This window comes from Pristiophorus japonicus, unplaced genomic scaffold (assembly GCF_044704955.1).
Source record: "Pristiophorus japonicus isolate sPriJap1 unplaced genomic scaffold, sPriJap1.hap1 HAP1_SCAFFOLD_629, whole genome shotgun sequence".
NCBI classification, from domain to species: Eukaryota; Metazoa; Chordata; class Chondrichthyes; family Pristiophoridae; genus Pristiophorus; species Pristiophorus japonicus.
In genome coordinates, this window is record NW_027254541.1 from 77,199 (window position 1) to 93,096 (window position 15,898).

Consider the following 15,898-nt stretch of genomic DNA (forward strand, 5'->3'; position numbering starts at 1 on the left):
AGTATCCCTGCCTGTCACGCGGGAGACCGGGTTTCAATTCCCCGACGGGGAGGCAGTTGTTTCAAATTGTAGAATTTTACTTCTGTTTCTTGGAAGAGATTCATCTTAAAAAGTTCCAGAGCAATATCGAACTATAAAAATACAGGTATCACAGATTGCCTCGTCCAGATTTTTAGCAAACGGAGAATTTTTCAGGAGTCTTTGGCCGTCTGCTGCACAGAGATGGATGACTGAGTTTCTTCTGAGTAACGTTTAAAAAAGCAGCGACACTGTAGTCGTGGCCGAGTGGTTAAGGCGATGGACTAGAAATCCATTGGGTTATCCCGCGCAGGTTCGAATCCTGCCGACTACGATTCTCATCATTTTTCATTCCATTTCACAATTTAACCGGTTCCCTGTCAAACTGATCCTGAGATGGATGGAATATGTCCCACACCTTTCAACACTGACATTTTTTTCTCATTTTTATTAATCTGCAATATTCACGATACATCCGTTTCAAAAATCGCAAACATCAGTCAAAGTTGCGACAGTGATTCAGCCTGTCTCTCCCTCGAGATGACGAAGGCATCTGTGCATTCCCGTTGGTGCGTGCAAATTTTTGGTTATGTGTGTGCGTGTCTCTGTGTCTGTCTATCTCTATATATGTCTCTGTGTATGTGCAACTGTCTGTGGAAATCATCACAATGAATGTGGTATGTCCTGGAACTTATAAAAAAGACTTGGGGGAAATAATAAGGTTGTGAACCTTTGTATCGGATTTGGTTCAGTGGCAGCATTCTAGACTGAATCGGGAGTTTGTGTGTTCAAGTCGCACTTCTGAGACTTGAGCATTATCATCTTGGCTAACACTCAAGTGCAGCTCTTGGGGAATTTTGCAATGTTGAAGCTGTTGACTTTCGGATGAAATGTTAAATTGAAGCTCCGTCTGCACCCTCGGGTGGATACGAAAGTTCCAGTACATTACTCGAAAAAGAATAGGAGAGTTGCCCCCGTCTCAATATTACTAAAAATGTTCGTAACTGCTCACTGAAAGCCGATGTGCATGTAAACGTATGTGGGGTTGGGGTTGAAGCCCAGATTCTCACAGAGACAGAATGCAGGTTCTCACAGGGCCAGGATAGCCGAGTGGTTGAGGCTCTGGCCTTAAATTTTAATGGTTTTTTTCCCGCGTGGGTTCGTACCCCACTCCTGGTATCTCTTGAATTGAACACGGATTTCCTCCCATTCTGATCAGTGAGACCGGATTTTCATCGGTTGAATCAGCAATTTTCTGTAACAATGTGACACTCTGAACCGATAATGAAATGAAATTGTGAAAGGTATCTGCGTCGCTCGGTCTCTACCTCTTTCTCTCTCTTCAGAGAGTTGTGTATGTGTTTATATGTTTGAGTCTTTGTCTCTCTCAGTATGACTCACTCTGTCTGTCCCTGTTTCTCTGTTTGTCTCTGTCTCTCAATCTGTCAATTTCTCACGGTGCCACGTCTGTTCCAATTGGATTCTCTCAGACTCTTTGTCTGACTGGCTCTCTCTTTCCCATCATTTCGGTCTGTCCATGTCTTTGCCTGTCTCTGTTAGTCCCTGCCTGTAAGCTGAGAAGTATTTCCATCATTTTCTGTTTTAGTCTCTATCGCTCTCTCTCCATCTGTCTCCTTGTCACTGTCTTTATCATTGTCTTTCTATCACTCTTTCCCTCTCTCTCTTAATAGATCACACACACACATCTCTGTATATGTATATGTTTGAGTCTTTTTCTCACTCAGTCTGCCTCTCCTTCTCAGACTCACACTTTCTGTCTCTCGTTGTCTCTATTTCGTGTCTGTCTCTCCCTTTTTGTCGGATTGTCTCTGTCTCTCAATGTGTCTGTCGACGTCTCATGGTGTCCAGTTCTGTTCACAGTGGCTCGATTCCTGCTCTGACAGAACTGGTGCACGTCGGTTCCTCGTTACTATAGTGTTGAGTATTCCTGCCTGTCACGCGGGAGACCGGGTTTCAATTCCCCGACGGGGAGGCAGTTGTTTCAAATTGTAGAATTTTACTTCTGTTTCTTGGAAGAGATTCATCTTAAAAAGTTCCAGAGCAATATCGAACTATAAAAATACAGGTATCGGAGATTGCCTCGTCCAGATTTTTAGCAAACGGAGAATTTTTCAGGAGTCTTTGGCCGTCTGCTGCACAGAGATGGATGACTGAGTTTCTTCTGAGTAACGTTTAAAAAAGCAGCGACACAGTAGTCGTGGCCGAGTGGTTAAGGCGATGGACTAGAAATCCATTGGGTTATCCCGCGCAGGTTCGAATCCTGCCGACTACGATTCTCATCATTTTTCATTCCATTTCACAATTTAACCGGTTCTCTGTCAAACTGATCCTGAGATGGATGGAATAACGTCCCACACCTTTCAACACTGACATTTTTTTCTCATTTTTACCAATCTGCAATATTCACGATACATCCGTTTTAAAAATCGCAAACATCAGTCAAAGTTGCGACAGTCATTCAGCCTGTCTCTCCCTCGAGATGACGAAGGCATCTGTGCATTCCCGTTGGTGCGTGCAAATTTTTGGTTATGTGTGTGCGTGTCTCTGTGTCTGTCTATCTCTATATATGTCTCTGTGTATGTGCAACTGTCTGTGGAAATCATCACCATGAATGTGGTATGTCCTGGAACTTATAAAAAAGACTTGGGGGAAATAATAAGGTTGTGAACTTTTGTATCGGATTTGGTTCAGTGGCAGCATTCTAGACTGAATCGGTAGTTTGTGTGTTCAAGTCGCACTTCTGAGACTTGAGCATTATCATCTTGGCTAACACTCAAGTGCAGCTCTTGGGGAATTTTGCAATGTTGAAGCTGTTGACTTTCGGATGAAATGTTAAATTGAAGCTCCGTCTGCACCCTCGGGTGGATATGAAAGTTCCAGTACATTACTCGAAAAAGAATAGGAGAGTTGCCCCCGTCTCAATATTACTAAAAATGTTCGTAACTGCTCACTGAAAGCCGATGTGCATGTGTTTGTATGTGGGGTTGGGGTTGAAGCCCAGATTCTCACAGAGACAGAATGCAGGTTCTCACAGGGCCAGGATAGCCGAGTGGTTGAGGCGCTGGCCTTAAATTTTAATGGTTTTTTTCCCGCGTGGGTTCGTACCCCACTCCTGGTATCTCTTGAATTGAACACGGATTTCCTCCCATTCTGATCAGTGAGACCGGATTTTCATCGGTTGAATCAGCAATTTTCTGTAACAATGTGACACTCTGAACCGATAATGAAATGAAATTGTGAAAGGTATCTGCGTCGCTCGGTCTCTACCTCTCTCTCTCTCTTCAGAGAGTTGTGTATGTGTTTGTATGTTTGAGTCTTTGTCTCTCTCAGTCTGACTCACTCTGTCTGTCCCTGTTTCTCTGTTTGTCTCTGTCTCTCAATCTGTCTCTTTCTCACGGTGCCACGTCTGTTCCAATTGGATTCTCTCAGACTCTTTGTCTGACTGGCTCTCTCTTTCCCATCATTTCGGTCTGTCCATGTCTTTGCCTGTCTCTGTTAGTCCGTGCCTGTAAGCTGAGAAGTATTTCCATCATTTTCTGTTTTAGTCTCTATCGCTTTCTCTCCATCTGTCTCCTTGTTACTGTCTTTATCATTGTCTTTCTATCACTCTTTCCCTCTCTCTCTTAATAGATCACACACACACATCTCTGTATATGTATATGTTTGAGTCTTTTTCTCACTCAGTCTGCCTCTCCTTCTCCGACTCACACTTTCTGTCTCTCGTTGTCTCTATCTCTCTGTCTGTCTCTCCCTGTTTGTCGGTTTGTCTCTGTCTCTCAATGTGTCTGTCGACTTCTCATGGTGTCCAGCTCTGTTCACAGTGTCTCGATTCCTGCTCTGACAGAACTGGTACACGTCAGTTCCTCGTTAGTATAGTGGTGAGTGTTCCTGCCTGTCACGCGGAAGACAGGGTTTCAATTCCCCGACAGGGAGGCAGTTGTTTCAAATTGTAGAATTTTACTTCTGTTTCTTGGAAGAGATTCATATTGAAAAATTGCAGAGCAATATCGAACTGTAAAAATACAGGTAGAGGAGATTGCCTCGTCCAGATTTTTAGCAAACGGAGAATTTTTCAGGAGTCTTTGGCAGTCTGTTGCACAGAGATGGATGACTGAGTTTCTTCTGAGTAACGTTTAAAAAAGCAGAGACAAAGTACTCGTGGCCGAGTGGTTAAGACGATGGACTAGAAATCCATTGGGTTATCCCGTGCATGTTCGAATCCTGCCGACTACGATTCTCATCATCTTTCATTCCATTTCACAATTTAACCGGTTCTCTGCCAAACTGATCCTGAGATGGATGGAATAACGTCCCACACATTTCAACAGTGACATTTTTTTCTCATTTTTACTAATCTGCAATATTCACGATACATCCGTTTCAAAAATCGCAAACATCAGTCAAAGTTACGAAAGTGATTCAGCCTCTCTATCCCTCGAGATGACGAAGGCATCGGTGCATTCCCGTTGGTGCGTGCAAATTTTTGGTTGTGTGTGTGCGTGTCTCTGTGTCTGTCTATCTCGATATATGTCTCTGTGTATGTGCAACTGTCTGTGGAAATCATCACCATGAATTTGGTATGTCCCGGAACTTATAAAAAAAACTTGGGGGAAATAATAAGGTTGTGAACTTTTGTATCGGCTTTGTTTCAGTGGCAGCATTCTCGACTGAATCGGGAGTTTGTGTGTTCAAGTCGCACTTCTGAGACTTGAGCATTATCATCTTGGTTAACACTCAAGTGCAATTCTTGGGGAATTTTGCAATGTTGAAGCTGTTGACTTTCGGATGAAATGTTAAATTGAAGCTCCGTCTGCACCCTCGGGTGGATATGAAAGTTCCAGTACATTTATCGAAAAAGAATAGGAGAGTTGCCCCAGTCTCAATATTACTAAAAATGTTCGCAAATGCTCACTGAAAGCCGATGTGCATGTGTTTGTATTTGGGGTTGGGGTTGAAGCCCAGATTCTCACAGAGACAGAATGCAGGTTCTCACAGGACCAAGATAGCCGAGTGGTTGAGGCGTTGGGCTTAAATTTTAATGGTTTTTTCCCGCGTGGGTTCGTACCACACTCCTGGTATCTCTTCAATTGAACACGGATTTCCTCCCATTCTGATCAGTGAGACCGGATTTTCATCGGTTGAATCAGCAATTTTCTGTAACAATCTGAAACTCTGAACCGATGATGAAATGAAATTGTGAAATGTATCTGCGTCGCTTGGTCTCTACCACTCTCTCTCTCTTCAGAGAGTTGTGTATGTGTTTGTATGTTTGAGTCTTTGTCTCTCTCAGTATGACTCACTCTGTCTGTCCCTGTTTCTCTGTTTGTCTCTGTCTCTCAATCTGTCAATTGCTCACGGTGCCTCGTCTGTTCCAATTGGATTCTCTCAGACTCTTTGTCTGACTGGCTCTCTCTTTCCCATCATTTCGGTCTGTCCATGTCTTTGCCTGTCTCTGTTAGTCCCTGCCTGTAAGCTGAGAAGTATTTCCATCATTTTCTGTTTTAGTCTCTATCGCTCTCTCTCCATCTGTCTCCTTGTCACTGTCTTCATCATTGTCTTTCTAACACACTTTCCCTCTCTCTCTTAATAGATCACACACACACATCTCTGTATATGTATATGTTTGAGTCTTTTTCTCACTCAGTCTGCCTCTCCTTCTCAGACTCACACTTTCTGTCTCTCGTTGTCTCTATTTCGTGTCTGTCTCTCCCTGTTTGTCGGTTTGTCTCAGTCTCTCAATGTGGCTGTCGACGTCTCATGGTGTCCAGTTCTGTTCACAGTGGCTCGATTCCTGCTCTGATAGAACTGGTGCACGTCGGTTCCTCGTTACTATAGTGGTGAGTATCCCTGCCTGTCACGCAGAAGCCCGGGTTTCAATTCCCCGACGGGGAGGCAGTTGTTTCAAATTGTAGAACTTTACTTCTGTTTCTTGGAAGAGATTCATATTGAAAAATTGCAGAGCAATATCGAACTGTAAAAATACAGGTAGAGGAGATTGCCTCGTACAGATTTTTAGCAAACGGAATATTTTTCAGGAGTCTTTGGCCATCTGCTGCACAGAGATGGATGACTGAGTTTCTTCTGAGTAACGTTTAAAAAAGCAGCGACACAGTAATCGTGGCCGAGTGGTTAAGGCGATGGATTTGAAATCCATTGGGTTATCTCGCGCAGTTCGAGTCCTGCCGACTATGATTCTCAGCATTTTTCATTCCATTTCACAATTTAACCGGTTCTCTGCCAAACTGATCCTGAGATAGATGGAATAACGTCCCACACCTTTCAACACTGACATTTTTTTCTCATTTTTATTAATCTGCAATATTCACGAAAGATCCGTTTCAAAAATCGCAAACATCAGTCAAAGTTGCGACAGTGATTCAGCCTGTCTGTCCCTCGAGATGACGAAGGCATCTGTGCATGCCCTTTGATGCGTGCAAATTTTTGGTGATGTGTGCGTGTGTCTCTGTGTCTGTCTATCTCGAAATATATCTCTGTGTATGTGCAACTGTCTGTGGAAATCATCACCATGAATTTGGGATGTCCCGGAACTTATAAAAAAGACTTGGGGGAAATAATAAGGTTGTGAACTTTTGTATCGGCTTTGGTTCAGTGGCAGCATTCTCGACTGAATCGGGAGTTTGTGTGTTCAAGTCGCACTTCTGAGACTTGAGCATTATCATCTTGGCTAACACTCAAGTGCAGCTCTTGGGGAATTTTGCAATGTTGAAGCTGTTGACTTTCGAATGAAATGTTAAATTGAAGCTCCGTCTGCACCCTCGGGTGAATATGAAAGTTCCAGTACATTACTCGAAAAAGAATAGGAGAGTTGCCCCCGTCTCAATATTACTAAAAATGTTCGTAAATGCTCACTGAAAGCCGATGTGCATGTGTTTGTATGTGGGGTTACTGTTGGGGTTGAAGCCCAGATTCTCACAGAGACAGAATGCAGTCTCTCACAGGAACAGGATAGCCGAGTGGTTGAGGCGTTGCCCTTAAATTTTAATGGTTTTTCCCGCGTGGGTTCGTACCCCACTCTTGGTATCTCATTAATTGAACACGGATTTCCTCCCATTCTGATCAGTGAGACCGGATTTTCATCGGTGAATCAGCAATTTTCTGTAACAATGTGATACTCTGAATCGATAATGAAATGAAATTGTGAAATGTATCTGCGTCGCTCGGTCTCAACCGCTCTCTCTCTCTTCAGAGAGTTGTGTATGTGTTTGTATGTTTGAGTCTTTGTCTCTCTCAGTCTGACTCAGTCTGTCTGTCCCTGTTTCTCTGTTTGTCTCTGTCTCTCAATCTGTCTCTTTCTCACGGTGCCACGTCTGTTCCAATTGGATTCTCTCAGACTCTTTGTCTGACTGGCTCTCTCTTTCCCATCATTTCGGTCTGTCCATGTCTTTGCCTGTCTCTGTTAGTCCCTGCCTGTAAGCTGAGAAGTATTTCCATCATTTTCTGTTTTAGTCTCTATCGCTCTCTCTCCATCTGTCTCCTTGTCACTGTCTTTATCATTGTCTTTCTATCACTCTTTCCCTCTCTCTCTTAATAGATCACACACACACATCTCTGTATATGTATATGTTTGAGTCTTTTTCTCACTCAGTCTGCCTCTCCTTCTCAGACTCACACTTTCTGTCTCTCGTTGTCTCTATCTCGCTGTCTGTCTCTCCCTGTTTGTCGGTTTGTCTCTGTCTCTCCATGTGTCTGTCGACGTCTCATGGTGTCCAGTTCTGTTCACAGTGGCTCGATTCCTGCTCTGACAAAACTGGTACACGTCAGTTCCTCGTTAGTATAGTGGTGAGTATCCCTGCCTGTTACGCGGGAGACCGGAGTTCAATTCCCCGACGGTGAGGCAGTTGTTTCAAAATGTAGAATTTTACTTCTGTTTCTTGGAAGAGATTCATATTAAAAAATTGCAGAGCAAGATCGAACTGTAAAAATACAGGTAGAGGAGATTGCCTCCTCCAGATTTTTACCAAACGGAGAATTTTTCAGGAGTCTTTGGCCGTCTGCTGCACAGAGATGGATGACTGAGTTTCTACTGAGTAACGTTTAAAAAAAAGCAGCGAGACAGTAGTCGTGCCCGAGTGGTTAAGGCGATGGACTAGAAATCCATTGGGTTATCCCGCGCAGGTTCAAATCCTGCCGACTGCGTTTCTCAGCGTTTTTCATTCCCTTTCACAATTTAACCGGTTCTCTGCCAAACTGATCCTGAGAGAGATGGAATAACGTCCCACACCTTTCAACACTGACATTTTTTTCTCATTTTTATTAATCTGCAATATTCACGAAAGATCCGTTTCAAAAATCGCAAACATCAGTCAAAGTTGCGACAGTGATTCAGCCTGTCTGTCCCTCGAGATGACGAAGGCATCTGTGCATGCCCTTTGATGCGTGCAAATTTTTGGTGATGTGTGCGTGTGTCTCTGTGTCTGTCTATCTCGAAATATGTCTCTGTGTATGTGCAACTGTCTGTGGAAATCATCACCATGAATTTGGGATGTCCCGGAACTTATAAAAAAGACTTGGGGGAAATAATAAGGTTGTGAACTTTTGTATCGGCTTTGGTTCAGTGGCAGCATTCTCGACTGAATCGGGAGTTTGTGTGTTCAAGTCGCACTTCTGAGACTTGAGCATTATCATCTTGGCTAACACTCAAGTGCAGCTCTTGGGGAATTTTGCAATGTTGAAGCTGTTGACTGTCGGATGAAATGTTAAATTGAAGCACCGTCTGCACCCTCGGGTGGATATGAAAGTTCAAGTACATTACTCGAAAAAGAATAGGAGAGTTGCCCCCGTCTCAATATTACTAAAAATGTTCGTAAATGCTCACTGAAAGCCGATGTGCATGTGTTTGTATGTGGGGTTGGGGTTGAAGCCCAGATTCTCACAGAGACAGAATGCAGGTTCTCACAAGACCAGGATAGCCGAGTGGTTGAGGCGTTGCCCTTAAATTTTAATGGTTTTTTCCCGCGTGGGTTCGTACCCCACTCCTGGTATCTCTTTAATTGAACACGGATTCCCTCCCATTCTGATCAGTGAGACCGGATTTTCATCGGTTGAATCAGCAATTTTCTGTAACAATGTGACACTCTGAACCGATAATGAAATGAAATTGTTAAATGTATCTGCGTCGCTCGGTCTCTACCTCTCTCTCTCTCTTCAGAGAGTTGTGTATGTGTTTGTATGTTTGAGTCTTTGTCTCTCTCAGTCTGACTCAGTCTGTCTGACCCTGTTTCTCTGTTTGTCTCTGTCTCTCAATCTGTCTCTTTCTCACCGTGCCACGTCTGTTCCAATTGGATTCTCTCAGACTCTTTGTCTGACTGGCTCTCTCTTTCCCATCATTTCGGTCTGTCCATGTCTTTGGCTGTCTCTGTTAGTCCCTGCCTGTAAGCTGAGAAGTATTTCCATCATTTTCTGTTTTAGTCTCGATCGCTCTCTCTCCATCTGTCTCCTTGTCACTGTCTTTATCATTGTCTTTCGATCACTCTTTCCCTCTCTCTCTTAATAGATCACACACACACATCTCTGTATATGTATATGTTTGAGACTTTTTCTAACTCAGTCTGCCTCTCCTTCTCAGACTCACACTTTCTGTCTCTCGTTGACTCTATCTCGCTGTCTGTCTCTCCCTGTTTGTCGGTTTGTCTCTGTCTCTCAATGTGTCTGTCGACGTCTCATGGTGTCCAGTTCTGTTCACAGTGGCTCGATTCCTGCTCTGACAAAACCAGTACATGTCAGTTCCTCGTTTGTATAGTGGTGAGTATCCCCGCCTGTCACGCGGGAGACCGGAGTTCAATTCCCCGACGGGGAGGCAGTTGTTTCAAATTGTAGAATTTTACTTCTGTTTCTTGGAAGAGATTCATATTAAAAAGTTCCAGAGCAATATGGAACTGTAAAAATACAGGTGGAGGAGATTGCCTCGTCCAGATTTTTGGCAAACGGAGAATTTTTCAGGAGTCTTTGGCCGTCTGCTGCACAAAGATGGATGACTGAGTTTCTTCTGAGTAACGTTTAAAAAAAAAGCAGCGACACAGTAGTCGTGGCCGAGTGGTTAAGGCGATGGACTAGAAATCCATTGGGTTATCCCGCGCAGGTTCGAATGCTGCCGACTACGATTCTCAGCGTTATCCATTCCATTTCACAATTTAACCGGTTCTCGGCCAAACTGATCCTGAGATAGATGGAATAACGTCCCACATGTTTCAACACTGACATTTTTTTCTCATTTTTATTAATCTGCAATATTCACGAAAGATCCGTTTCAAAAATCGCAAACATCAGTCAAAGTTGCGACAGTGATTCAGCCTGTCTGTCCCTCGAGATGACGAAGGCATCTGTGTATGCCCTTTGATGCGTGCAAATTTTTGGTGATGTGTGTTTGTGTCTCTGTGTCTGTCTATCTCGATATATGTCTCTGTGTATGTGCAACTGTCTGTGGAAATCATCACCATGAATTTGGTATGTCCTGGAACTTATAAAAAAGACTTGGGGGAAATATTAAGGTTGTGAACTTTTGAATCGGCTTTGGTTCAGTGGCAGCATTCTCGACTGAATCGGGAGTTTGTGTGTTCAAGTCGCACTTCTGAGACTTGAGCATTATCATCTTGGCTAACACTCAAGTGCAGCTCGCGGGGAATTTTGCAATGTTGAAATGTTAAATTGAAGCTCCGTCTGCACCCTCGGGTGGATATGAAAGTTCCAGTACATTACTCGAAAAAGAATAGGAAAGTTGCCCCGTCTCAATATTACTAAAAATGTTCGTAAATGCTCACTGAAAGCCGATGTGCATGTGTTTGTATGTGGGGTTGGGGTTGAAGCCCAGATTCTCACAGAGACAGAATGCAGGTTCTCAGAGGACCAGGACAGCCGAGTGGTTGAGGCGTTGGCCTTAAATTTTAATGGTTTTTTCGCGTGTGGGTTCGTGCCCCACTCCTGGTATCTCTTTAATGGAACACGGATTTCCTCCCATTCTGATCAGTGAGACCGAATTTTCATCGGTTGAATCAGCAATTTTCTGTAACAATATGACACTCTGAACCGATAAGGAAATGAAATTGTGAAATGTATCTGCGTCGCTCGGTCTCTACCTCTCTCTCTCTCTTCAGAGAGTTGTGTATGTGTTTGTATGTTTGAGTCTTTGTCTCTCTCAGTCTGACTCAGTCTGTCTGTCCCTGTATCTCTGTTTGTCTCTGTCTCTCAATCTGTATCTTTCTCACGGTGCCACGTCTGTTCCAATTGGATTCTCTCAGACTCTTTGTCTGACTGGCTCTCTCTTTCCCATCATTTCGGTCTGTCCATGTCTTTGCCTGTCTCTGTTAGTCCCTGCCTGTAAGCTGAGAAGTATTTCCATCATTTTCTGTTTTAGTCTCGATCGCTCTCTCTCCATCTGTCTCCTTGTCACTGTCTTTATCATTGTCTTTCTATCACTTTTCCCTCTCTCTCTTAATAGATCACACACACACATCTCTGTATATGTATATGTTTGAGTCTTTTTCTCACTCAGTCTGCCTCTCCTTCTCAGACTTACACTTTCTGTCTCTCGTTGACTCTATCTCGCTGTCTGTCTCTCCCTGTTGGTCGGTTTGTCTCTGTCTCTCAATGTGTCTGTCGACTTCTCATGGTGTCCAGTTCTGTGCATAGTGGCTCGATTCCTGCTCTGACAGAACTGGTACACGTCAGTTCCTCGTTAGTATAGTGGTGAGTATCCATGCGGGAGACCGGGGTTCAATTCCCCGACGGGGAGGCAGTTGTTTCAAGAAGTCGAATTTTACTTCTGTTTCTTGGAAGAGATGCATATTAAAAAGTTCCAGAGCAATATAGAACTGTAAAAATACAGGTAGAGGAGATTGCCTCGTCCAGATTTTTAGCAAACGGAGAATTTTTCAGGAGTCTTTGGCCGTCTGCTGCACAGAGATGGATGACTGAGTTTTTTCTGAGTAACGTTTAAAAAGGCAGCGACACAGTAGTCGTGGCTGAGTGGTTAAGGCGATGGACTAGAAATCCATTGGATAATCGCGTGCAGGTTCGAATCCTGCCGACTACGATTCTCAGCATTTTTCATTCCCTTTCACAATTTAACCGGTTCTCTGCCAAACTGATCCTGAGATGGATGGAATAACGTCCTACACCTTTCAACTTTGACATTTTTTTCTCATTTTTATTAATCTGCAATATTCACGAAATATCCGTTTCAAAAAGCGCAAACATCAGTCAAAGTTGCGACAGTGATTCAGGCTGTCTATCCCTCGAGATGTCTAAGGCATCTGTGCATGGCCGTTGGTGCGTGCAAATTTTTAGTTATGTGTGTTTGGGTCTCTGTGTCTGTCTATCTCTATATAAGTCTCTGTGTATGTGCAACTGTCTGTGGAAAGCATCACTATGAATTTGGTATGTCCTGGAACTTATAAAAATGACTTGGGGAAAATAATACGGTTGTGAACATTTGTATCGGCTTTGGTTCAGTGGCCGCATTCTCGACTGAATCGGGAGGTTGTCTGTTCAAGTCGCACTCCTGAGACTTGAGCATGTCATCTTGGCGAACACTCAAGTGCAGCACTTGGGGAATTTTGCAATGTTGAAGCTGTTGACTTTCGGATGAAATGTTAAATTGAAGCTCCGTCTGCACCCTCGGGTAGATATGAAAGTTCCCAGTGCATTACTCGAAAAAGAATAGGAGAGTTGCCCCCTTGTCAATATTACGAAAAATGTTCGTAAATGCTCACTGAAAGCCGATGTGCATGTGTTTGTATGTGGGGTTGGGGTTGAAACCCAGATTCTGTCAGAGACAGATTCCAGGTTCTCAAAGGACCAGAATAGACGAGTGGTTGAGGCGTTGGCCTTAAAACTCAATGGATTTGTCCCGCGTGAGTTCGTCCCCCACTCCTGGTATCTCTTTAATTTAACACGGATTTCCTCCCATTCTGATCAGTGAGACCGGATTTTCATCGGTTGAATCAGCAATTTTCTGTAACAATGTGACACTCTTAACCGATAATGAAATGAAATTGTGAAATGTATCTGTGTCGCTCGGTTTCTGCCTCTCTCTCTCTCTTCAGAGACTTTTGTATGTTTGAGTCTTTGTCTCTCTCAGTCTGATTCACTCTGTCTGTCCCTGTTTCTCTGTTTGTCTCTGTCTCTCAATCTGTCTCTTTCTCACGGTGCCACGTCTGTTCCAATGGGATTCTCTCAGACTCTTTGTCTGACTGGCTCTCTCTTTCCCATCATTTCGGTCTGTCCATGACTTTGCCTGTCTCTGTTCGTCCCTGCCTGTAAGCTGAGAAGTATTTCCATCATTTTCTGTTTTAGTCTCTATCGCGCTCTCTCTATCTGTCTCTCTCCTTATCAATGTGTTTATCATTGTCTTTCTCTCACTCTTTCCCTCTCTCTCTTAATAGATCACACACACACATCTCTGTATATGTACATATTTGAGTGTTTTTCTCACTCAGTCTGCCTCTCCTTCTCAGTCTCACACTTTCTGTCTCTCGTTGACTCTATCTCGCTGTCTGTCTCTCCCTGTTTGTCGGTTTGTCTCTGTCTCTCAATGTGTCTGTCGACTTCTCATGGTGTCCAGTTTTTTTAACAGTGACTTGATTCCTGTTCTGACCGACCTGGTACCCGTCAGTCCATCGTTAGTGTAGTGGTGAGTATCCCTGCCTGTCACGCGGGGGACCATGGTTCAATTCCCCGACGGGGAGGCAGTTGTTTCAAGAAGTCGAATTTTGCTTCTGTTTATTGGAAGAGATGCATATTAAAAAGTTCCAGAGCAATATAGAACTGTAAAAATACAGGTGGAGGAGATTGCCTCGTCCAGATTTTTAGCAAACGGAGAATTTTTCAGGAGTCTTTGGCCGTCTGCTGCACAGAGATGGATGACTGAGTTTTTTCTGAGTAACGTTTAAAAAGGCAGCGACACAGTAGTCTTGGCTGAGTGGTTAAGGCGATCGACTAGAAATCCATTGGATAATCGCGCGCAGGTTCGAATCCTGCCGACTACGATTCTCAGCATTTTTCATTCCCTTTCACAATTTAACCGGTTCTCTGCCAAACTGATCCTGAGATGGATGGAATAACGTCCTACACCTTTCAACTTTGACATTTTTTTCTCATTTTTATTAATCTGCAATATTCACGAAATATCCGTTTCAAAAAGCGCAAACATCAGTCAAAGTTGCGACAGTGATTCAGGCTGTCTATCCCTCGAGATGTCTAAGGCATCTGTGCATGCTCGTTGGTGCGTGCAAATTTTTGGTTATGTGTGTGTGTGTCTCTGTGTCTGTCTATCTATTTATATGTCTCTGTGCATGTGCAACTGTCTGTGGAAATCATCACTATGAATTTGGTATGTCCTGGAACTTATAAAAAAGACTTGGGGAAAATAATACGGTTGTGAACTTTTGTATCGGCTTTGGTTCAGTGGCCGCATTCTCGACTGAATCGGGAGTTTGAGTGTTCAAGTCGCCTGAGACTTGAGTATATCATCTTGGCGAACACTCAAGTGCAGCACTTGGGGAATTTTGCAATGTTGAAGCTGTTGACTTTCGGATGAAATGTTAAATTGAAGCACCGTCTGCACCCTCGGATGGATATGAAAGTTCCCAGTGCAGTACTCGAAAAAGAATAGGAGAGTTGCCCCCATGTCAATATTACTAAAAATGTTCGTAAATGCTCACTGAAAGCCGATGTGCATGTGTTTGTATGTGGTGTTGGGGTTGAAGCCCAGATTCTCACAGAGACAGAATCCAGGTTCTCACAGGACCAGAATAGCCGAGTGGTTGAGGCGTTGGCCTTAAAATTCAATGGGTTTGTCCCGCGTGGGTTCGTCCCCCACTCATGGTATCTCTTTAATTTAACACGGATTTCCTCCCATTCTGAGCAGTGAGACTGGGTTTTCATCGGTTGAATCAGCAATTTTCTGTAAAAATGTGACACTCTGAACCGATAATGAAATTAAATTGTGAAATGTATCTGTGTCGCTCGGTTTCTGCCTCTCTCTCTCTCTTCAGAGAGTTTTGTATGTTTGAGTCTTTGTCTCTCTCAGTCTGACTCACTCTGTCTGTCCCAGTTTCTCTGTTTGTCTCTTTCTCTTTGTCACGGTGCCACGTCTGTTCCAATGAGATTCTCTCAGACTCTTTTTCTGACTAGCTCTCTCTTTCCCATCATTTCGGTCTGTCCATGTCTTTGCCTGTCTCTGTTAGTCCCTGCCTGTTAGCTGAGAAGTATTTCCATCATTTTCTGTTTTAGTCTCTATCGCTCTCTCTCTATCTGTCTCTCTCCTTGTCACTGTGTTTATCATTGTCTTTCTCTCACTCTTTCCCTCTCTCTCTTAATAGATCACACACACACATCTCTGTATATGTACATATTTGAGTGTTTTTCTCACTCAGTCTGCCTCTCCTTCTCAGTCTCACACTTTCTGTCTCTCGTTGTCTCTATCTCGCTGTCTGTCTCTCCCTGTTTGTCGGTTTGTCTCTGTCTCTCATGCATCTGTCGAATTCTCATGGTGTCCAGTTCTGTTCACAGTGACTCGATTCTTGCTCTGACAAAGCTGGCACCCGTCAGTTCCTCGTTAGTATAGTGGTGAGTATTCCCGCCTGTCACGCGGGAGACCGGGGTTCAATTCTTCGATGGGGAGGAAGTTGTTTCAAGATGTCGAATTTTACTTCTGTTTCTTGGAAGAGATGCATATTAAAAAGTTCCAGAGCAATATAGAACTGTAAAAATACAGATAGATGAGATTGCCTCGTCCAGATTTTTAGCAAACGGAGAATTTATCAGGAGTCTTTGTCCGTCTGCTGCACAGAGATGGATGACTGAGTTTTTTCTGAGTAACGTTTAAAAAGGCAGCGACACA

General features: G+C 43.6%; 3 non-coding genes across 3 annotated transcripts; all 3 read left to right on the forward strand.

The window, feature by feature from the left end:
• The first annotated feature begins 271 nt into the window (after positions 1-271).
• trnas-aga (transfer RNA serine (anticodon AGA)) lies at positions 272-352 on the forward strand. The gene has a single exon. It is a non-coding gene; the product is annotated as a tRNA-Ser (tRNA).
• A 1,878-nt stretch (positions 353-2,230) lies between these two features.
• On the forward strand, positions 2,231-2,311 carry trnas-aga (transfer RNA serine (anticodon AGA)). Its single transcript has one exon. It is a non-coding gene; the product is annotated as a tRNA-Ser (tRNA).
• Positions 2,312-10,078: 7,767 nt separating this feature from the next.
• trnas-aga (transfer RNA serine (anticodon AGA)) lies at positions 10,079-10,159 on the forward strand. The gene has a single exon. It is a non-coding gene; the product is annotated as a tRNA-Ser (tRNA).
• Positions 10,160-15,898: the final 5,739 nt, after the last annotated feature.